At 42.4% G+C, this 24,192-nt stretch overlaps 1 long non-coding RNA gene across 3 annotated transcripts in view; it reads right to left on the reverse strand.

Annotated features, from left to right (window-relative positions):
* The window catches only part of LOC310696498, a 105,773-nt gene that overhangs the window by 34,160 nt on the left and 47,421 nt on the right, over window positions 1-24,192 (reverse strand). For all 3 annotated transcript variants that reach the window (XR_014520572.1, XR_014520573.1, XR_014520574.1), the window contains one exon: window positions 19,742-19,840. This is a non-coding gene — a long non-coding RNA (uncharacterized lncRNA). The remainder of the gene's footprint in view (window positions 1-19,741; window positions 19,841-24,192) is intronic.

Genomic DNA, 24,192 nt, shown 5'->3' on the forward strand with positions numbered 1-24,192 from the left:
TAAATTAAAAAATTTAATTAAACCTTTTTTTAAAAAAACAAGTAACCAAGGCTCACCACCATTACCATCATCATATAAGTATACTGCCCTATACGCACAAAATAAATGGAATTCCTGCTCCTCCCAGATAAATGGAATTCCAAAGAGAAAGGATCTGGCTTACCTCCTTTTTCCTAATCCACTTCAAAAGGGAAGAAGTTAAGCTACTGCCTTAGTATGTTTTGGAAGGCCAAATCCACCATTTTGGACGCTGGCCGGCCCAGCCTCTCTCATGTTGGTGGATTCCCAGCAAAATACAGAGCTTCTTTTCATTCCATCTAAGACCCATCATAATGGCAAGCTTCTATGCCACCTCCTGGGTTCTGTCTCTTTGTTACAGTCTAGAATGTTCAGTCTCCAGTACAATGGCAAGGCTCCCAGGCAACATCTGGAAGGTGAGTGTAGTTCTTAACAGGTCACATTGTTCCATGGGACAAATTAAGTGGGCTGCTGAATCTTGGCCATGGCTGAGGGGGCCAAACCCAGCTCAGGGTCCTTCTGGGAAGGATTATACACAGAGACACATCCTCCCTTCTTCCTAGTGCCCCACCCTTTAATTTAAAGGATGTTCCTCTATTGCTGTTCCTATCACTCTATCATGAAGGTGAACCAATATTCCTCCAGATGTTGTCAAGACATCAACTCCTGTTAGCCCCAATCATGCATGGTCAATGACCAGGGTGAGGGGAACTGGAGTTCATCAACACCTGGCCACAGGTCCCTTAATACTGGGCTAGTGTTTGAAACAACAAAAATGTTAACAAATACAGGTTTGGGAACTTTTGTATTGGTCTAATGGTGACCCCAATTACAATTTCATTATTAATAGTAATGTTCAAATGCAATGCAAGGTTTGGATGGGTGCTTGAGCACTTAAGTAAAGCCATATACTGGCATCAACTCATAGCCTGACAGAGAATCTACTGAGTTATTAAATGGATTTAAGTGGATGAATTCTGGTGCAGTCTGCTCAGCAATGCATGAAGAAAAGAGTTTGAGGTGTAAAAAATGTCAAATAGCTTTCTCATATGCATTAAACTGTTAATAAAGATAAAATGATCTTTATGTTTTGGGTTTCTAATGTCTCTTTTATGAAAGTAACCAGGAGCTTTGATTCACGATTCGTTGGTTTCCGAACGGTGTGTCATTACTTAGAACACATCAAGAATAACTTGTAGACAAGACACGGAGCCTGGGGGGAAAAGCTGGCAAAGTGAGCTGGAATACCTGCAGCTTTTGATACTGTGACTCACCTATTGTGGTTGTTTCTCAGTGGCACCATGGACTGGTGGTCATTTGTGGAGGTAGCAGGAGTGAGGGACAGGAGGAAATTTAAGGAATAAGTTATAGTGCCCCCAAGCTGGAGCAGAAAGCAATCACTAGTCACAAAATGATCCCTATCCATTGGCCTGAAGTGGGACTGAGCTATGCTTCAAGGGAAAGGACTGTTCTGTTCTCTGCAACAAAGGAGGACCAAAAATACTCAGTGGCGTAGTGGTAAATTTTGAGGAAGAGGAGCTCATTGTGATAGCCCTCATAGCCGTGTCTCCAAGGAGAGGACAAAAATGAAGCCAAGGGAAACCTGAGTTCACATCCCAGATTAGGCATGAAGCTCACTGGTGACCCTGGGCCAATGACTATCTGAGCCTACCCTACCTAACAAAGAGATCATGGGATGTATTCAGCTACGTTTTAGTGAGGGTAGACCCACTGAAATTAATGGACCTAACTTAGTCGTGTTCATTTATTTCAATGGACCTACTCAGAGTAAAGCTCAGTTGACTACCACCTTCTGCGGCTGTCCTCCGGTCCCAAGTTACAATGCTGACAAATACTGCTCCAATAGATGACCCGGTTGGTCCTGCAATGAAAGCAAGCACAGAAACTACGCTTCCACCCCCTAGCCATGTTCCTCTTCATTATACAAGTGAGAATAGCCATTCTGCAGATTTCTAATAGAAAGTGTTCAGCATCTTCAAAAATGACAACTTCCATGCATCTCCAAGGCAAGGGAAGACAGTTAAAAGTTTAGGGGCGGGGATTTGTATACCTGTCCTTTCCTTCTCCCTAACAATTATCTTTTTGTTTTTACATTTGATTTTTTAAATGCTATATTGATTTTATTACACGCACCATTTTGAGAAGAGTTCCATTCTTCTTGATTTAGCAGTACCGAAATATTTATTAAGTAAATGGTCAGATAACATGCCAAGTATGATGGTGCACGCTCCTCAGCCCATTCTGTTTATTTATTTATTTAAGGAGTGTCCAGATTGCCCTTCAGTAATCTGGAGAAAAAATGGTCAGGGAAAGCAAGCATAGAAGCAAAATGCTAAAGCAATGTATAAAATCTGAACTAAAAGTGACAGAGAACAATAAAAGCCAACACTAAAAAAAAATCCAAGTTGAACAGACAAGACCAGCGTTAAAACCAACTCACACTTTACATGATGAAATGTCTAGGAGAATAAACACCGTATAGTTGGTGCCACAAGGTAAGCCTTTCTTAGGACGGCCATGACTGAAAAGCTACCCCCTCAGTCAGCACTCACACAATTTCAGATTGTAAATTAGCCTTTGCAAGTTTAGTTGAAACATTTTATAGCAAGGAATAAAGAGTTAGTTAGTTGGTTAGTTAGTTAATTCTAACATTCATGGAGCTCCCTTATTCAATGAAAAATGTCTTCAGATTTTCCCAGCAACGCTTTAAGGACTTTTGAAATATTTCACTGCCAGACAGTGCTATAGATGCGAGACCTATGCAAAATCCCAGGTCATATTTCGAATTCAAGTCAGCCTGTCAAAGTAGAAAAAGACCCAACTTCATTCATTAAAGTTCAATTAGAGCTTAAAATTAAATTAATAACTGACAGACCACCTTTGAATGACACTGGAAACATAATATGCCGGGGCACCATTTCAGATTTTAGAAGCAAGGACCAGGCTCTCATCAAATCAGCTCTTGGATTTACTTAAGGTTAAACTATGAACAACCACAACAACACCTCATTTGTTTATTCTGCAAACAAATTATCAGTCACATTTTTTATTAAAAAGGTGTCCATAAGCAAAGCTCTGATGGATTAGACACAAGGCCCATCTAGTCTAAGAGATGGCGGCCAACAGATTGAGGTTGAATCCTGACAAGACAGAAGTACTGTTTTGGGGGGACAGGAGGCGGGCAGGTGTGGAGGACTCCCTGGTCCTGAATGGGGTAACTGTGCCCCTGAAGGACCAGGTGCGCAGCCTGGGAGTCATTCTGGACTCACAGCTGTCCATGGAGGCACAGGTCAATTCTGTGTCCAGGGCAGCTGTTTATCAGCTCCATCTGGTACGCAGGATGAGACCCTATCTGCCCGCAGACTGTCTCGCCAGAGTGGTGCATGCTCTGGTTATCTCTCGCTTGGACTACTGCAATGCGCTCTATGTGGGGCTACCTTTGAAAGTGACCCGGAAACTACAACTAATCCAAAATGTGGCAGCTAGACTGGTGACGGGGAGCGGCCGCCGAGACCATATTAACAGCGGTCTTGAAAGACCTACACTGGCTCCCAGTATGTTTCCGAGCACAATTCAAAGTGTTGGTGCTGACCTTTAAAGCCCTAAACGGCCTCGGTCCAGTATATCTGAAGGAGCGTCTCCACCCCCATCGTTCTGCCCGGACAGTTCCCTCACAGCAGGAAGTGAGGTTACAGGGAACCAAGCAGAGGGCCTTCTCGGTAGTGGCACCCACCCTGTGGAACGCCTTCCCACCAGATGTCAAAGAGAAAAATAGCTACCAAACTTTTAGAAGACATCTAAAGGCAGCCCTGTTTAGGGAAGCTTTTAATGTTTAATAGGTTATTGTATTTTAGTGTTTTGTTGGAAGCCGCCCAGAGTGGCTGGGGAAACCCGGCCAGATGGGCGGGGTATAAATTATTATTATTATTATTATTATTATTATTATTATTATTATTTAGCTTTCTGCCCTACCATTAGCCAATCAGGTGCCTCTGGGAAGCTCAGAAGCAAGACATGTGCACCAATCACACACCCCAGAAACTGGTATTCAGAGGCACACAGCTTCTGATACTGAAAACAAATTGCTATCAATAATATTAATAATAACAATGATAATATTGCTCGTTTGCAGCTTTATCCAATCATTTTAAAGTGACTTATAAATAGCAAACTATGCAATATAACCTATGAAAAACAAAATAATTTAAAGCAAAGTATAATTAAACAATTAACACAATCCTTCCATTCCCTAGTTCCACTCTTCACAGGCATCTCCCAAAGGAGGAAAATATATCCCCAGCTATGGCAAAGCAAAAGCAAAATAAAGCACTCAAATGCTTGCAAGATATAGTCTGGGAGATATATAGCCATTGTGTGGCTATTGACAGCCCCCGAGAATTTCTGTAATCCCCTTTTAAAGACGTCAAAGTTGGTGGCCGTAGGTTAACTATGTGCTGTGTGAAGAAGAGCGTCCTTTTTGTCCAACATTGCTCAAAGGGATGATAAATAGGAGGAAGCAGTGTGTATGCACAAACTGAAAGGGGGGGGGGGTAAGTAGTGAGATTCTCCAAGGACATCTTTTGAGACTGGTGCTATTTAACCTCCTCATAATTTGGAGTGAGCAGTGAAATGGCACACCAATACCACCCCACTTGTTAGTACATACCATCTGAGTTTGCCATTAGGAGGAGAGATGGCGTGATCAGTCACATAGTGTGGCAACATTGGAACTCCCTGTGTATTGAGATCGGGCAGGCCCATCGTACCTTGATTCCTGAATGTTTTCTGTTCCGCAAATCTGTTTGACTTCCAAAAACATTCAAAAACCAAGGCACGGCTTCCGATTGGCCGCAGGAGCTTCCTGCACTCAATCAGAAGCCACAGAAGCAGTGTCAGACGTTCAGCTTCCAAAGAACATTTGCAAACCGGGACACTTACTTCTGGGTTTGCAGCATTTGGGAGCCAAAATGTATGAGTACCAAGGCGTTCGGCAACCAAGGTACGACTGTATTGTTTTCAGCACCTGCTTAAAACATTTTGTTTAGGCAAGCCTAGCCAGACTTCTTGAAGTTACATGTGTGTTAACTTTTTAGCTACTGTTTTGATATTTTAATAATCTATTCCATGTTTCTAAATACCCATTTTTGACTGTTTCTTAACTGAGAATTTAAACATTTTTATGTATTTTTTGTAAAGTGCTTAGAAGCTTGTTTTATTCTTTCAAACAAGCACAGAAATAAAATCAAGCAGTGCTGGATTTACATATAAGCTAAACAAGCTTAGGGCCCCACTCTCTTGCCCCCCACAAATTAAAGGAAATAATATTAATATTAATATTAATATTCTTCTAAATTGTATTTCAGTTCAACAATTACTTTGATAAAATATATATTTTGTTATGTGGAAATGGCTTTAGATACCTACTAGGTCCATAAATTACCATATAGCATATATTCAACAACAAAAACAGCGACAATTTGTTGTTGACAAAGGACAGCTGGACATATAAAGGGTCCCATTACCTTCAGTAGCTTAGGGCCTCATCAAACCTAAATCTGGCCCTGCAACCAAGTGAATTAATTTTGTTAACTAAATATATATGAACTACTGTGTGAACTTCCAGTAGCCTCATTTTTAAAAAATAGGTTATTGTAGAGCTTGGAAAGGTGCAGAAAAGGAGAAGGAATTAGAGTACCTTCTCTATGGAGAAAGATTGGATGGCAGGCCACTTTGCAGTTTAGAAAAAGCCAACTAAGGGAAGGAAACATGATAGAAGTTTATAAAATTAAGCATGGTATGGGAAAAGGGGACCAATATTTTCTTCCTTTCTCATAACAAGGACTTAGGTACCTTCAGTGAAATTGACCAGGAGCAGATCAAGAACAGACAAAATAAATTACTGCTACATATGATGCATACTTAATTTGTGGAATTTATGACCAATATTTTCCCCTACAGTTGAGAGGCAATGCTCCTGCACTGATCCCATCTCCTATCCCAGGGCAATTTCCTCTGCAGCAAGCAACACTTAATGAGCCTTGGCAAATCTACATAATCCATTCTTAAAAATCAAGTAAACTAGTGGGCCATTGCAACACAACATCTAGAGGAGCCAGTAGAAAAACATAAGCACTGAAATATGAACCTCCGTTTAGTCCCTCGATCACTATCCAAAAAAAGATATGCATAACATTTTTTAAGAATTTCAACGGGAATTGCAACATGTTGAATCAAAATACTACCTAGCTAAATCCAGAGTAAGATTAATATACTGTATTAGCATCTTATTGCAGCATCCTGCAACTTGTTTCTGGTGAACGGAGAATGAAATAACATTATTTCTTTATGGAAGAAGTCCTGAATGGCTTGGGATCTGAAGAAGCGTTGACTCAAACACCATTGAAGCAGAGTTGACTTAAACACCAAAGCACTCCAGAAGGTCCCCTGTGCCCCACTTTGAACACCAAAACACTTTGCCTTGCTTGCTTCTTGTCAGAAACCTCCAATTATTCCAGTGAAATATCAGTTCGCATTGAAAGCTGACTCTATCAAAACTTCATGCATTCAGAAACAATATAAGACTCAAAACATAGGCAGCCTTTGAAATTCACACTTATCTGAACTGCAGCTCTCCAATCTGAACTGCAGTTCTCCAATCCATGTTTACAACAATGCACACATTACGTGAAAGCGAGCATAAAAATGAATATACTATTTAAAATAAGATACAAAATGCACAGTATCAGGAGAAGTGCCTTGCAGAAACGTGTCCATTAGTCAAAACCACATACAAAAATGTGTATATTGGGTGAAATTCACACTAAAGTTTCATGAGGATTATTTTTAATTAAATACAAATGGCTGCAGAATGGAATTTAGGATAGGAAAAATGAGAAACTGAGAGGACTGAAATGGACGGATCATTGCCTCTCTAGTGAAGACTCTATTTGTGACTTCACTCAGAGTTCAGCTGAGAATTGTTTTTATGTTTTACCAAACAAAAAGCTGCTAACAAGAATTAGTTGCAATACCTCTTGGTTCCTTTGGTACCTTGGTTTTTATTTTTTTCTGGGAGGGCTCCTGAAATGGACTTCAGTATCCAAGCCAGAGATGGCAATGCAGTTGAAGAACATCACCCGACTGATAAACAGCTTGTGAAGGTCTAAGTGTGCAACCAGAGGGGGATGAGGGAAAGGTTGGCAGCTCTTTGGCGGAAATTATCCATCCTCTTTTGGAGCTTTAAGGGGAGGATTTTCACCTGCCTTTTGATGAAGAGACTGAGCTCTGCATGGTGAAGCTACACCTAAAAATGTTGACTCATGTTACTGAGTGGAGGGAGCGTGATGCTCACACAAGCATTGCCCATAAATGGGTAATTTTCACACTGGAAAAGCTATTTAACAGACAGCTGAATTATGCAATTAGCACACTGAAACCAGCTCCAATTAACGATACATCTTAATTATCTATGTAATGTTATTTATGTTCCACTTGTAAAGTCCAGTCTGGTAATTAGAATTTGAATGTTAAGAGAGAGAGGATTTGGGGGAGGACGGGGGGAGGAGGAGAATGCTTTGAAGCAGAAACGAAGGAAATACATATTTTGAAAATGATCAGAGATCTAAAGATGAATTCTTGGGACTCTCAGCACAAAGCTCATTGGGCTTTCTGAATTCCCTTATCCTAAAAAGAAACTTTACTTAAAAAATAATAATGAAGAGTGCGGTCCTATTCAGCATATCCTAGTGAGTTCAATGGGACTTACTCTTAGATCAGTGCAGCTAAAGAAGGGAAAAAATAAAATTTTAATTCACTGTGAATATTTCTTCCAGAAATTGGCAACAGAGGACTACCACCTGTCACCTCCTTCCTGCCTCTTACTAGGATAGATAATTTCAGGTTCAAGAGATTCCTTTTTCTTTCTTTCTAACAAATGTTACCAAGTTCTTTATTTTCTGTACAGCATTCTATATTAGAAAGTTTAGGCTACTGAGTTATCCATTTGTAGTTCTGTTTTGGATCACTTTCTCCTCTGGAAACACATTGAACAGACACTTTTTTTCTTGACTCTGAGGGGAGGGATTCCTGAATAGTAAGAAGGCCCCCATCACGTTCTGGAATGAAAATTCATGCTTGTTACAAGTCCATGTTAGTTATGACATCCACCATCTTCCTCTGGTAGGTTAACTTCGGTCATATGTCTGGAGTTCTGCTATGACACATTTTGGAGAGTTTGATCCTGTACTGGAGCACCTGTCACACACAGGAGTAAGTAACCTCCCCACTTTCTGATCTAAAGCATTCAGATCTGGATAACCTATCACTGCAAAATTCAAATTTAGAGAATTCAGATCTGGTCCTGGATCTTGACTTCCAGGTGGAGTAACTATGAGAGATAGAAGCCCTCCTAACCTATGAGAAGTTGAAACTGGAGCACATTTGCCTGGATTTGCCCCCTGCTGGCTCTGACTCTAGGGGAGGAGTCATGGAACCAAGATCAAGAGCTGGAGCTCAGGTGTGAAATGGAGGCTTCAAGTGTTCCCACTTGAAGATCAGTGCCCTAAAATTGGTTTTTGCGTTCAGGTAAACACTTTTTTTTTATTCCACCAAGGTCTTACACCAATGAAACAATCTACTGCCTCATGATAATTATGTTCTGACGATCCATTTTATTCTCACTGATGCTGTTTTACTGCTTCTTATTTGGCTGTTGTATTTTTTTTATTGTTGCATCTTATCCTGTGTACCACTTTGGGTGTTATTTATACAGAAAACTGGGATGATGATGTTAAACAAACAACAACAAACAATGGTTTTGCTCATCGTGGCATCGCCTTTCCCCCCTTCTGTTTCTCCCAGGCTGCTGCCCCCTATTTTCTGGCTCTCAGCAGGAAAGCAAAGGACAAAGAGGCCCTATGCGCAGAGTCTGATACATGCCACGGTGGCCTCTAGTGGCCACACACAGCACAAGCTCATGTCACTCCAGGAGCGCAAGAACATTCAGCTGTCAGCAGGAGATTTCGAAGGATTGTAGGACAGCATTGGAGGGGGAAAGGCGTGAGAGATGGACTCAAGATTATTTCATGCAAATAAGCATGCTTCAACTTTAACATGCTTCAAACATCTTGTCATTCTTAATGGGCGAAATAAGGTGCATCTCTGCACAGCAGCCTTTTCAATGTGTGCTTATGGGCAGTTCTAAGCACAGTGTAACAAAGCTTCTGCTCTAAAGGCAAGAAAGAGGATTCCCTCTTCATGCAGAGGTGCATACCTTACAATAATCCACAGGTGGCAATAGAGACATTTTTGTTCAAGTGTAATGCCCCTTCTCACACCAGAGATTACTACTGGTGCCATCACCACACACCTCGCCCCTAACACACACCTGAAGTGGTTCCTCCTTCTGCTGCTCCTTCATGCATGTTAAGCTTATCTGCACATTATGGTATATGCGGGTGGCACTGTGGCCTAAACCACTGAGCCTCTTGGGCTTGCTGATCAGAAGGTCAGTGGTTCGAATCCTCGTGACAGTGGGTGAGCTCCCATTGCTCTGCCCCAGCTCCTGCCAACCTAGCAGTTCGAAAGCACACCAGTGCAAGTAGATAACTAGGTATCACTGTGGCGGGAAGGTAAACAGTGTTTCCATTTGCTCTGGCTTCTGTCACGGTGTTCCGTTGCGCCAGAAGCAGTTTAGTCATGCTGGCCACATGACCTGGAAAGCTGTCTGTGGACAAATGGCGGCTCCCTTGGCCTGAAAAGCGAGATGAGCGCCGCAACCCCATAGTCGCCTTTGACTGGACTTAAGCATCCAGGGGTCCTTTACCTTTACCTACTTTATGGTGAACACAAGCAGAGATGGGAGGGTAGCATGTCCCTACTTACGATCTCTGCACATTCTAGGAAATGTCTGCATAGGACACACATGTGCACAGTGGTACGTATATCAGCCTCTTTCCAAGTTCTCAGCCATATAGAAAGAGACCCTTACACATGCAACTGTACACATGTAAGTAGACTGAGGTGCCACCGTCTCCTGAGGATGGAGGGGGCCCTGCGCAATGTCCTGACATTGCGCACATGATGCTGTGCACTGTCAGGACATTGTGCATGGGGCCCTCTGAACATTGAGGAGGGACGGGCTCCTAAAAATAAGAATAATGGGGGAGCCCCCAGTGCCTTGGCTCCCAGGAGTGGGCCCCCTTGTAGGCAGGTGTTAATCTGAAGACAATTGTGTTCTTGCTCCTCCACCCAAGACGGTATCAGTCTTCAAGTTTGAATTAGGGCTTCTGCAACATCCTGTACTGCACTAGTTTAAAACAATTTATAAAGTCACAAGTATAAAGCAGATGCTAAAAGCTGAAGTATCTCAGGTGTCAAAGCTCAAAAGCCAGGGGAAAGAGGTACAGTATGTTCATGGAGCATACAATGGAAACTACAGAATGAAGGTGCCAGATGCGCTCCCCAGTGATGCCCCCCCCATTTGTGAGGGTGGTTGAACTACTACAAGGAGCCCCTGTGCTGATCTTAATGCAGACTAGAATTTGAAAAAACAGAGAAATTATGCAGATTTCCATCAAGTTGCAGAACTCAGTTTCTTCTAGACAGAACTTTTATTATTTTAAAGCCCTGCTAATGATCCTATGCAGCAGCTAGAGTTTTCAGATTATGTGTGACTAGCTAACAATGCTCATTCCAGTATTTGAGGGTTTAAATTTTTCTTTCTTTCCCTTTGGCACATTTGCTGTTTCACTTTGCCGCCATTGGCAGTCTCCCCCTTCCCCTTACAGACTATATATTTGAAACAGAAGGCAAGCCTGACAGAAGCTTTACGAGACACTACAATTCTGCTCTCACAAACGGTATGGACAAATAAGGACAATCCCTAAAAAAAGGTATGACCTCTATTCCACAGGATGCTTCACACATATAGACAAAGAAACAAGCCAAGAAAACAAAGGTTTTCGTTTTTATATCATGATGTGACGCCTCTCCTAAGAAGAAGAAATAATATCCATCTCAGTTTATGACAGAGAGTGCATTTCACTAGGGAAATGAAGTAAGGTTTGCAAAGTTATGTGCCTGCAAAACACAGACCCGACATGACCGGTGGTCACAAAGATAAAGGCTGTGACTCACCGATTCACCCCAACAGCCGCAAAAGTTGGGAACCGTGACTGACATTTCAGTGAGTGACTAGAATAAACTGCAAAAGTACAGCAGAAGGTTGCTGAGTAGTGCAAATAAATGCAGATCTGTTGGAAGTCAACCACATTCACCAACCGAAGACCCAGCTCTAGATGTCTGGCTTTATATTTTCTACACTCAAACAAACACTGGCCACTGATTGTATTAACTTCCTTCCCTACAGAAATCAAAAGGTCACCACTGACATGTATGGAAGAAAGTAGAGGGTCTGCAGTAAAAGGTGGGGGGCAAAAGTTCTCATCTGTGGCAGAAGGGCAGCTCAGCAATCCTTGATCTGCCCCTTTGCAATAGCTTTGTCATTCCACTGAACTGTTTGTGCCCCTGTTGGGGAGTGCACACAGGGCAAGAAAGACCTAAGCCCTAAACACTGTCATATAGAACAGCATACCCTCCAACATTTCTCTGATGAAAGTAGGGACGTCCAGTGCTATTTTTCTAGAAAAAGAGGTGCTGGAACTCACCATGAACATCTCTCTTGGAATGGCAATGGCACCACCTGAGAAGTGCTGGAACTGAGTTTTGGTGGGTTCCAGCTCCAAAAAAAGCCTTGGGGATGTCCTATTCCACACCCTCCAATGAAAATAGGGACATGCTAAGGAAAAGCAGCACATTCTGGGATCAGATCAGAAACCAGGACTGCTTCTGTAAATCTGGAACTGTCCCTGGAAAACAGGGACCCTTGGAGGGTCTGGAACAGGGGCTTCCTAAATTCTGGTCCAAAGACTAGCAATGGTCTGAGAGCTTCATTCAGGTGGCATGTGAACAACAAGGGGAGAAGGAGCTGGTCACAGTGATTGCAACTGGAAATAGTGGGTGCAGTACATCAAACATTCATATTCACTTTTAATTGTATTTTTCTCTATTTATTATTATATTTTAGATTGTGATCTATGGAACTCAAAATGCAATACCATAAAATGCAATGTAAGAAAGAAGCAATAACAATACAATTCAAAATCATACGGCATCCACCTCAGCATATAACAATTGCTACAGCAGGCAGAGGGGACACAGGTGGCGCTGCGGGTTAAACCACAGAGCCTAGGACTTGCCGATCAGAAGGTTGGTGGTTCGAATCCCCGCAACGGGGTGAGCTCCCATTGCTTGGTCCCTGCTCCTGCCCACCTAGCAGTTCGAAAGCACATCAAAGTGCAAGTAGATAAATAGGTATCGCTCCGGCGGGAAGGTAAACGGCATTTCCATGCGCTGCTCTTGTTCGCCAGAAGCGGCTTAGTCATGCTGGCCACATGACCCGGAAGCTGTACGCTGGCTCCCTCGGCCAGTAAAGCGAGATGAGCGCCGCAACCCCAGAGTCGGCCACGACTGGACCCTTTACCTTTACAGCAGGCAGAAAGGTCATTTATGGAGTCTACCAGGACTCTTGGTAATTTTCTAGTGGTCCATAGAGGGGAAATGTTTAGGAACCACTGGTACAGAATGTCAGCTAAAGTCAGATGCCGACAATCCTACTTGCTCCGTGGTGTGAAAGAAACATAACTAAGCACGTGGCTCAGTGGATAGGAGCAGACTTGATTTGGAATGGCTGCAGCAACTTGAACCCCCATCCCAGTGGTGTCGCTGGAGTGCATCAGTTTTATCTCTCCTATACATGTTAATGGTTGATATGCCGCACTTGGTGAGGCCCACCAGAAGGTCCCAATTGGATAGTTAATTATGGTTATTCAAAGGGACTGAAGGAAGCTGGATCTACTCATTTTTTGTAGGCCCAAATCATAAGCTGGTTATTGAAATATGAGCAAACAAGGATATGAATAGGAAAATGAAAAAATAACATAGCAACAGTCTGAGGATGGAGCCCTTAGCACCAACCCAGTATTTATTCTTTATTTATTTGGTGCATTTGTACCATGTTCTTCTGCGTGTGTGTGTGTGTCTATATCTATCTCTTCCACTCATCCATCTAGAATGGCTATTGTTGTTTAGTCGTCTTAGTCGTGTTCGACTCTCTGTGATCCCATGCTTACATACAATCAAAACAAGACAGTCCCTGCTTGCAGGTTTATCATTAAATACACAAAACAGAAGAGGGAAAAGTGGTAGGGAAGAAAGAAGGTGGGGAGGAAGCAAATTTAGGTGCCATAAAAGTTAAATAGCAGCTCTTACAAATGACCAGCTCATATTGGCATAATTCAGGGGCTGAGGGCTCCTGCTGGAGTCGGTGCTTTAACAGAGCTGACGGGGTGAGCCCTGCTTCCCATCTCTCCCAATCTCACAGTTTGCTGGAATGACTGGTACCAGGTGACACATCAGCAAGAGCAGGCCTGATGGACCCAGCCTTCATTATACTGCAGACTTAAAATAATCTAACCCCACCATTTCTCATAACTATGGTCCCAGTGACTTTTTCTTTGCTCAAAAACAGCTGCTGAAAGCGGATTGGAACTGTATCTATCTTTCTGAGTGATTTGTGGAGGCAAACCTGACTGGAGCCCTGTGAAAGGTTTTGCCACAATTGTTAACTTTTCACGTACTATCTATATTGTAACACATTGAGACTACAGTAGTGGCATTTAAAAGCAAATTCGGGAAAACATTATTTGATTGTTTCCTTTTCTTTCGTTTCCTTATCTGGTTTGGCAGTCAGTGAGCAGACATCTGTTGTGCATATGAGAAAAGATTCTTTTTAAAAAGGACTCTCTGCGATTCCCACACAAACTGAGGAAGGGGGAGGCAATAAACCTATTTTTCATGTCCCTTTCCTGTTTGTGAAAATGTGTTCCTAGCTCTTGCAAAATTGCAATCTGGGGAAAACATGAACCTACTGTAGGCAAGCAATGCTACCTGCCACAAAGTATTTATTTTTCCCTATTTAGGGTGCTAACAGCACCACCCTGATGCCTTGGAATGGCCAAAATATAACAAGGGCCCATTCAAACAAATAAAAATCAATAAACCATAACAAATATTAAAATCCAACTCACTTATAGCCTGAATCTCGGCTACCCAAAGGCAACTGGGAACAACACACACAATCACAACTGAGGCCTAAGCACATTTATTTGGAAGCAAGTTCAATTTACTACTGCAGGAGAGCTTTATTCCAGTAAGTATGCTGAAGACTGAAGACTGAGAAGAATGCTCTGGCTTGTGTATGCCTCAAGGGAAGAGGCTGAAGTCCAGGGCAGGAGCGACCACACAGACTGGATCTCTGTGGGTCTTTCAGTGCTCTAACATCATCACACACAGGCTGTCAGCTCCAGAGAGCATCCAACCTCAACTTTGGGGTACATCTAGATGAAAGATCTCAGAGAACAGAATCCTAAAACACACCAAAACACCCACAATCCAAATGGAGACAGTTGCCAGTCCCTTTGTTGAGCTCCCCTGTATGTTTATTCTGAATGGCCAAGGAGATTTTGGTTGTTTTCCAACAACCTGTTTCTTGAGCATTCATCCCGATTTGTTTGCACAAAGTTGATGGGGAAGTTGGACAGCGTCAACTGTTTACTAGGCATTCCCTATGATTTATTTGTGGCAAGGTTAGATGTTATGTTGCATCAAGTGTTATCCCACACTTTCCAATGTATTACCCCATCACTTTCCTTAGTGGAAAAAGACTTTCCTTTGGGGGGAGGAGCGGGGCTGCACAAGAGCTCCAAGTTATTGCGCAACCTGTGTTTGCCAGTATGGCATTGGATCCCAGTCTGGGAGCATCCTTCCCTCCTTCCTTCCTTCCCTAAAAGGCTCACCTCTTTCCCAGCCAGCTTGGAAACAAAGGACCTCAGACAGGGAGTTCAGTTACCTTACTGGCCTCTCCCTTCTCATACTGGAAGACGTTACCTAACTGCTGCAGATAATATGGCACCGTTTGAAGCAACTGGATGCATGAAAACTGAATCCTTTTGGAAACTGAGCATTGGCAGATGTGGGGAGGTATAATGAGCAGGCTCCTTAAAAGATTTCCTTCAAGCCAGGGAAGGTAAGCAGGTAGGGGGTGTCATGGAAATTCTACTCCATATTGATCCAGAGCAGATTCCAACGTATAGTTAGCAGAGTAAAAACATAAACACGTTGCAGGATTCCCCAAAAATAGACCAGAGGCAATTGTATTTCATCCAGCAGAGCTTTACTGCTACTGAAGGCAAATGAGCACAATGGTCACAAATCCAGTACCTTCAGGATTGGCACTGTCCATAAGAAATCCAGTTGCAGCAGGCTTAACTAGCAGGTATAGCGTCGCCGTGGGGAGTAAACAAGGAGAGGTTTCCCCAACCAAAAAAAGAGAGAAAAAATAGAAAGTGCTCAGTTTGTTCAATTTAAGAGCTTCTCCATGTGGAGACTGCCAGGAGTTTCAGGAACAAAGTATAGAAGGGAGTTGGCGGTTAATAGCTAGCAGCTGGCGGCCTGCCCAGGGTGCTTCACAGAACTTGCCCAAGATGTTTCTCATAGCATAGACAGGAAGGTGCTGTTAGAGTCTCAGTAGGTTGGTAAGTTTAAAAGTAGAGAAGTAAAAAAAGGAAAAATTACTTCCCTGGGTGGCAGTCAACACTAATACAGTCCTGTTATCTGAGGAGCTCCGAAGCCTGCTTCCAGGCTTAACTTAAACTTGCATTAACTTATAATAAGTCTAAACCTTAACACTATATACAGAACACCACACCAGAAGGAAAAAAGAAAGAGAGAAAAGGTGAAGCCCAGGCCTCTTATTATAGCATGCCCTTGAAGAAGAGATAACAGAACCAGTTTAAGCCTGCTGTACTCAGCTTCTCTGAAGGAATAACCCAAACATCACGAACCTTCTGCTTGTTTCTTTCACACAGAGAAGCTTCCAGAACCCTCCTGAATTAAGTAGAATAGGAAAGATCTCTACACATCAGATCAATACTTTCTGCGCTAAGAAATGCAAACTGACAGGGAGCAAGGTTCCAAGGCCCAGAAAGACATCCAAATTACAAATGGAGAAGGTGAAAAGTTTAAAAAGCTTTTTAAAAGGCTTTAAAAATAGCTGATAAAACATCTTTTGGAGGAACAACTCCCTGCCAAGCTGCCATCTTCCTCTAGGTAGCTCAAGGTCGAAATGGAGCGTTGTCCAGACCCATGAAAATATTATTCAAATTTTACTAGCCAAACTCTTCAAAATGCATCAATGATAAATCAAAAATATCAATACAGCATCTTGTGCTGTCCAGCACAGGCTCAGCATCTTACAAAAAATGAAATAATTCCAACGGGATTAAGAAGCAGAGGTCTGTCTCTTCCCACAACATCCATTTTTGGCCTGGAGTTTGTTAAAATAAAATAAAAAACTGCTCCTTTCCCCTTATGGGGTACCCAAGAGTCCATATAGAGTCCTTTTGTAGGCTCTCTATTGGTAGGAGAAAATAACAGAAGCCAACCAGAGAATATTGAGAAGCAAAGCAGCTAGTAAGCCTGATCTTTATTAAACTGTTGCAACAGGGTGTTCACTTCCCCTGCCCTAATCAGGAGGGAGGAGGAACTCAGAACAATGGTGTGCAGGGCCTTATATGTTGTTGTTGTTTAGCCGTTTAGTCGTGTCAGACTCTTTGTGACCCCCATGGACCAGAGCACGCCAGGCACTCCTGTCTTCCACTGCCTCCTGCAGCTTGGTCAAACTCATGTTCGTAGCTTCGAGAACACTGTCCAACCATCTCATCCTCTGTCGTCCCCTTCTTGGGCTCTAAGGAAGTCAGACTATCCTCCGCCAGGGCCTTTTTAGCGATGGCTCCGACCTGGTGGAATGCTCTGTCCCATGAGACTAGGGCCCTTCAGGATTTAACCTCCTTCCGTTGGGCCTGTAAGACAGAGCTATTCCGCCTGGCCTTTAATTTGAATTCAGTCTGATCTGTTATTTCCCTTCCCTTCCCCTCCCCTTTTATGAAGATCACCCACTCTGAGACCCCACAGCTAATTCTCCCCTGACCTCCTCACTGGCCCAAGTAGGACCAATTCAGCCAGCTAGCCCTGGGGATTAACTAATTGATTTTTGAATTTTATAGTTATTCATGTTTTTATACTGTATTTTATGCTGCTTTTATAATTAACTGTTTTAAAGTGTTTTAAATGTGTTGTTAGCCGCCCTGAGCCCGGTTTTTGAACCGGCAAGGGTGGGGTATAAATAAAAATTTTATTATTATTAATTATTATTAGTATTCTCCTTGTGCCATCAATCTTTCCTAACATCAGGGTCATTTCCAGGGAGTCTTCTCTCCTCATGAGGTGGCCAAAGTATTGGAGCCTCACCTTCAGGATGTGTCCTTCCAGTGAGCACTCAGGGCTGATTTCCTTCAGAATGGAGAGGTTTGATCTTCTTGCAGTCCATGGGACTCTCAAGAGTCTCCTCCAGCACCAGAATTCAAAAGCATCCATTCTTCGGCGATCAGCCTTCTTTATGGTCCAGCTCTCACTTTGTCCACTTCATGGACAAAGACAACAAGCCCTTATAAAGTCTTTTGAAATTGCCACCCTGTAGCACAAGACCACCCCCCAACGCATCATACATACATCACAGAAGGGGCGGTCTACAGCAGAATCCTGTCTGGCAGGAAACCTGTTAATGGTCACTGATTGCTTTTACCTGGGCATCCTGGCCATTCTTTTGTGATGGTAAATACTCAGTTCCTGAATCCAGGTCACAGGCTCACCCTTATTCATACACAGATATGCCCTTAAGACAGGATTTGTGAGCAAAGAGACAACGAGGAGGCTTTCCTATTTCCTTCCTCCTTGCAGAGAAACATTTGAGGCTAATTTGGGAGAGTCAAAATGGTTTCAGGATTGCTCTCCTGTACTATTTCGTACACATAGTTTGTATACTTATGTATGTGTTTGCTTTGTAGATTTATGAACATATGATTTTTATATACGAGACCTTAGAATTCCTATAACAAGCTGTTTTCTCTCTCTTTCTCTCTCTCTCTCTCTCTGGGTCTTTTTTTTAAAATGAATCTTATTGGTATTTTCCACACAACAACAACACGAAAGATATCAAAAGATAACAATACACAACACACAAAAATCAACATTCGAAAACTAAAAAAGACAACAAAAACAAAACAAAACAAACAAATCCATATCTACAAGTTAATATTATAAACACTAAAACAACAACAAGAAAACATTGACTTCCACCAATCCCACAGCACCTCCTTTATCTCTCATTCTGTCTTCCTGTTTTCTTTATCCTCTCTATCCTAACATCTAGATATAAATCCTTCTTTCATATCCTTTCACTTCACAAGGTTATTCCAGACTCAGCCAGATTTCTGCCCTCGAACCTTGACTTTTGAGGTATTCATTTAGGCACTCCTATTCTTTTTTTACTTCACTTTTTGGTTTTTGTCTTATTATAGCTGTCAATTTGGCTAATTCTAAGTATTCTGAGAGCTTACATAGCCACTCTCCCCTAGTGGGTAACTGATTCCCTTTCCAGTACTTAGCCACCAGGATTCTTGCTGCAGACGTTGCGTATAAGAAAAAAATGTTTTTGTCTTTTGGAATATCGTCATTTAAAATTCCTAAAAGGAATGCCTCTGGCCTTTTACTATATGATATTCTTAATATTTTCTTTATTTCTTCATGGATCATGCTCCAAAATTTCCCATTTTCGGGGCATGTCCACCACATATGGTAGAAGGTTCCTTTTTGTATCTTGCATCTCCAGCACATATTATTATATGTTTTATTCATTTTTGCAAGCCTTTCTGGTGCCAGGTACCACCTGTGATACATTTTCATATAGTTCTCTCTTATTAGGTAACATGTGGTAAAATTTATATTTTTTGTCCATAGTCTTTCCCATTCTTTATATTCAGTTGGGTGGCCCAGATCTTGTTCCCATTTTTTAATAGCGTCTCCTTTTTCCTCCTTTTCTACTTTCCCATTGGGTAAAAAAATCTCGGTATGGGAAAAAGAAATTTTATATAACAACCAACAGACTCTCTCAAAAATATATAAACTGTTACAAAATGGCAGAGAGGGTCTTTTAAATATCCTTACTTCACAGAGCCTTGAGACAAACAGGAAGCCAACTCCCTTCAAAATGGAGATTTGCAACCCAACACCTTCATCACATGATCTAAGGTTACAGCACTCACATGTTGGCTCCCAGAGAACAACAATCAGTTAGTTAGTTAATTGTCAACTCAGCAAGAGCTCAGAGTGCTCTTCTTGGCTTTTCCCATGGAAAATCCCCATATTAAACATTTTCACCAATGCACATTTAGGCATTCTCATTTCATTGGCAATTAAACCATTATACTTAACTCTAACTGAGGGCTCACAGGTGGTTGGGAGAACCTGGCTATGACCCAAGCCCAATGTTGTCTCATTGTCAGTTTGGAATCCTCAGGGACTGAACATTTTAATTTTAATTCAGCATGTTCACATGTATGGAAAGAACCAGTAACCTTCTTCCAAGTTTTAGACCTATTCATCTCAGCCAGAACTCTCCTGTGCTATGGGGTGGGGTGGGAACCCTGGTTGGGGCAACAATATTAGCAAAGCAAAGCAAACTTACCTTATTTCTTAGTTCTCTCCATTCTCTCACTGTTGCATATGGCAAACTGCTGCTGTGGAGTTCTTACGCACAGGTGATAGGTTCTCTCATTCAATGAATCTAGGGGGAAAGAGGGTTGCAGGTGTGAATATAGTTAGTTCCTGGGCCAAGGGGAAGTACGTGAAGAGGGAACTTCCTATGGAGCAGAGTGGGAGGAAGAAGCCAATGTGGACCTGGGGGCCCAGGAATAAGCAGAGCTCCTTGTCTGCTGTACTTAAATAAAGCTGTTCATGTCTGAGTTTACCTCAAGTGCTGGGAGTTTGCTTCTAAGAAAAGCAGCCCTCCTGGGCAACAGCACAGCAGGTAAAAACCCAAAACAAAACAGACTCCTGCTCCAGCTGGGGTGTCTCCAGAGTGATTGAAGACCAAATGCTTTGTGGGAAAGAGCCCAGGAGCAAGTGAACAAGAGAGAGAGAGTGCGCATCAGGTGCCTGTTCCTGCTCTAACTGGGCTTGTTTTGCAGTCTTGTGTGGAGCTTCTGTTGTTGTTTTTTAATGTTCCCACTGCACTTGACTGATCTTGTAAATTGCTTTGAGGTCAAAAAGCAGGGTGTAAATTTGATAAACAAATGAAATCATGCCTAATCCCATCTCCTAATACGGCTTGCAATGCAAACTTTTTGTTTTACGGTAAGTCCGGAACACATGCAGGGGTTACATCCTGAAGATCGTGCCTAAAGCCAAAATCGCATATAGTCAAAACTCATTGGGGTGAGTGGCAGGCGAGATCGCCAAAGACATCTTCCCCAGAGGTCTGTCCCCTTTTTAATATTTTTCGGCCATGCTCGTAAAGCTGAATGTGCGCAAGTTGGTCTCTAACGTCCTACCAGACAATTTTTTAATTTATTTTGATATGGAAATGTAAGAACTGAATTTAAGGCTGGAGAAATCAGAGCCTGGGTTAAACCAGAATGGGCAGAATAATCTATCCCCAGCTCTTGAGCTACGATGAATTCCTGGTTAGTCAGGGATAGAAGCCCAAAAGAAAAACACATCAACGTATGCCCTGTGCGCAACAGGAGAATTACAAGAACATTTCTATGTCTCTGAAAATATAGCTCCTGTTTAAGCCTTAGCATAATCTGTCTTGAGCAATAACAACATTTGGAGGAGGAATTACAAGGAATGATTTTGGCAATCTGGCGCAGATGCACCTCACTCCTGATACACATGACGGATTGCATTTGTTGGCCAGGCTATTGTGGCACCACTAGCTTCCTCCTGGAAATTCAAGGGTTGTTGTTTTTTTCTTACTAGCAAGAGATGAGAAGGGGAGGGGGGAAGAATCTGGGTATGCAAGCCTTCCGCCTTCCCTGGACAAAGGTCTAGACGCTTAAAGTACATTTCAGGTCAAGAGAACCAGTTTCAAGGCAGGGGCTGTACACAGGTGGCGAAGCCCTTACCATAGAAATAATGTGAATATTAAGTTAATCAAAGAGGCTTGCACTGGAAGGGAATTAAGAGGAGTGGATTTTTTTAAGGGGAGGGGGAAAAACAGCTCGTAACAAGCAATCCATGTCACTTTTTCCCTCCTGCATCCTCTTGCTCTGTCCCATTTGTCTAGCAGTAATCTACATTTCAAATGATTACATGGGAAGCTGAAGTGGTAGTGACAAGGATAAACGAAGCTTGTTAAACTAATAGCTGCACTAATGCCCAAATATGTGAACTTCCCAGAGTCAGGCGGCATCCGAGGCTGCCGGAGCTGTCAGCCTGGCTCCCCCTGGGCTCGTCCGCCAGCGGCTGCCACATGATGAATGGCCCTGTCGAGTAAATTCATCCGGGGCCCAATTAAACAGGCAGAAATGAACTAGAGCCGTCAACCAGGGAGAGAGAGAGAGAGGGAGAGATAGAGAGAGAGAGAGAGAGAGAGAAAGAATAAGCCAAAGACAGAGAGAGAGAGAAAGAAAGAGGAGGCAATAAAAGAGAGAGAGAGGGAGAGAGAAGAAAAAGGGAAACATATTCTCCACAAAGTCAAGGAAGCGCCAAGGCAGTGAAGTCATTCTGTCAGAAAATGGCCATTTAATGCTTTGCCGAGCTCACGACAGATATGTCATCTAAAGAAGCTTTAGTGGAGTCCCAGGGCATTTCATTTATTAATTATCAGCTTCAAGAGGGGGATTGGAGGTAGCCAAGCTCCCCCCCTCCCCGCCTTTCCTCTCTCTTAAGCACTGTCAGCTCCCAGCCTTCCTCCTGTCACAGCCCGCACAGGGCAGCTGCAGAGAGCACAGAAGTTTGGCCTATCATGGAAAAAGCACGCTGATGGGGAGAGGAAAACAGGAAAGTTTTCCCCCTTTCCCCCCTTTTTTTCTTATTTCACTGATAGGTGGGAACCCCTCTGCGGGTTTACTAAAAATTCCTCGGTAGGAATTTTGCTGTAGCTGTAATACTGTGGCATTGTAATGATGGGGAAGAGACTGAGGAATTTTGCCAATGTTATTAATTTATATACCAATCCCCAACCCCTCACGCCACTGAACTCAAAGTGTACATATTATTTCTAGGCACCCATTGGTCACCAGTTCAGACACTGACCAGATCCAGACCAGCTTTGGTTAAGTAAGGTGACATTCTCAAGTGCCTTCCAACCATATCCTAGGATAGATTTTCACTTTTGTCAACTCAGCCTTACACATACTGATCTATGCTTGTTAGAGTCTGAGCTTGTATTCTGTTCCTTTTCTGAAAAGACTGAAGGGGAATACAGAAAATGGTTTAGTGGTTACTTATCATAGTGTGGATGTATATACAAGTTAAGCTAGATGTCTATAAAGTCCTGTCTGGTGTTGGTGGTGATAGTTTTACCGTGCTTCTGCACCCAGTGATAGATTCTGGGGAGCAGAGGAAAAGTTGTTTTTAAACATAATAATAATCCCAATACTTGGCAAGATTTTGCAGGCAACCATTTCACCAAGTGGTTTGATGCACTCTGTAGTAAATTATCAAATAGTTCATCTACGTATGCTCTGAGAATAAGTGAGGAACTTTCAGAGTGAAGAGCAGAAGGTAAATGTATGTGAAGATAAGATTATGGGAGTTTTCCCATGATCTCACTTCAAATTTTCATGCTTAAAATTCTCCAGTCTCTGAAAATGCATAGAATATATACTTCTATTTACTAGCAGCCTCATACCTAATGTTGCTTGGGAATTCTAAGAAACCAAAACAACAGTAAAGTTTTGAAAGGTTCAGTCCACCATCTTGATTCATTTTTTAAAATACCCCCCCCCCCCGTTTTACAAAATCAGTCACACATTTAACGTTCTTGAAAACATTACAAATAAAACAAGATTCTTTCGAATCTTAGGACTTCCCTCTTCTCCTCCATGGATTCTTTAAATACCTAAGTCAACTGCATATTATAATTAGTCCTCCATCTTGATTCAAAATGGTGTCCAACTGTATCCAAACATAGACAAAAATCCCAGGAACCACCATGCAAAATTTGATTACGGTATCTTAAGAGATGTCCAAATGCATAGAGGACAGACAAACAACTTTCCAAAATACATAGTAGAAGACATCTTATGAGATGTAGTACTTGATATTTGTAATATCTTCCATACAGGTGGCAACCATTTCATCGCATTTCGTTGATGTGTGCATTGGTGGTACATATTTCTGAGCAAGGTATCAGGGGAGACAGCTTAGCTGGAACGCACTCAGAGCTCTTTTTTGTCTGCCACCTAGGCTTTCTTCTGAGATCCAGGAAGTCCAGTTCCTGACTCATGCATTTTCCTCAGAGCCAATGGGGTGTTAGAATCATAGAATTATAGAGTTGGAAAAGACCACAAGGGTCATTGTCCAACCCCCTGAAACACAGGACCCTCTTGCTCAACATGGGGCTCAAACCCACGACCCTGAAATTAAGAGTCTCGTGCTCTACCGACTGAGCTATCTACAGTGTTGTGGGTAGAGCGTATCAGACTGGGACCAGGGAGACTCAGGTTCAAATCTCCACTAGGTTATAACACTTGCTGGGTGCCCCAAAATGTTATTTTTATTTCAATCAATCCCAGTTGTTGACAAACCAAGTTGCCTCAAGGAATGGAAAAAGGATATTTCTAAATTTGTTGGGGGGGGGGGAGCTGTGAATTAAACATAAAATTTTGATTGATACGAAAGAAAGAGTGGGCGTTGCCCTGCCAGATCTACAATTGTACTATGAGTCAGCTTGCTTGTGTTGACTAAGGGAATGGATTGTATTGGAGGATGCACACATTTTAGACCTAGAAGGCCATGATATGAAGTTTGGCTGGCATGCATGTCTTTGGTATGGGAAAGCTATAATATATAGTTTTATGAACCATGTTATCAGGAGAAATTTGTACAGAGTCTGGGGGAAACACAAAAACTTGTTGGAAAGAAAAACAGCCCTATGGTTGTCGTCAATTGAAAAAAATTATATGGATA

This window comes from Podarcis liolepis (genome assembly GCF_965112155.1).
Source record: "Podarcis liolepis genome assembly, chromosome: 17".
Taxonomy (NCBI): Eukaryota; Metazoa; Chordata; class Lepidosauria; order Squamata; family Lacertidae; genus Podarcis; species Podarcis liolepis.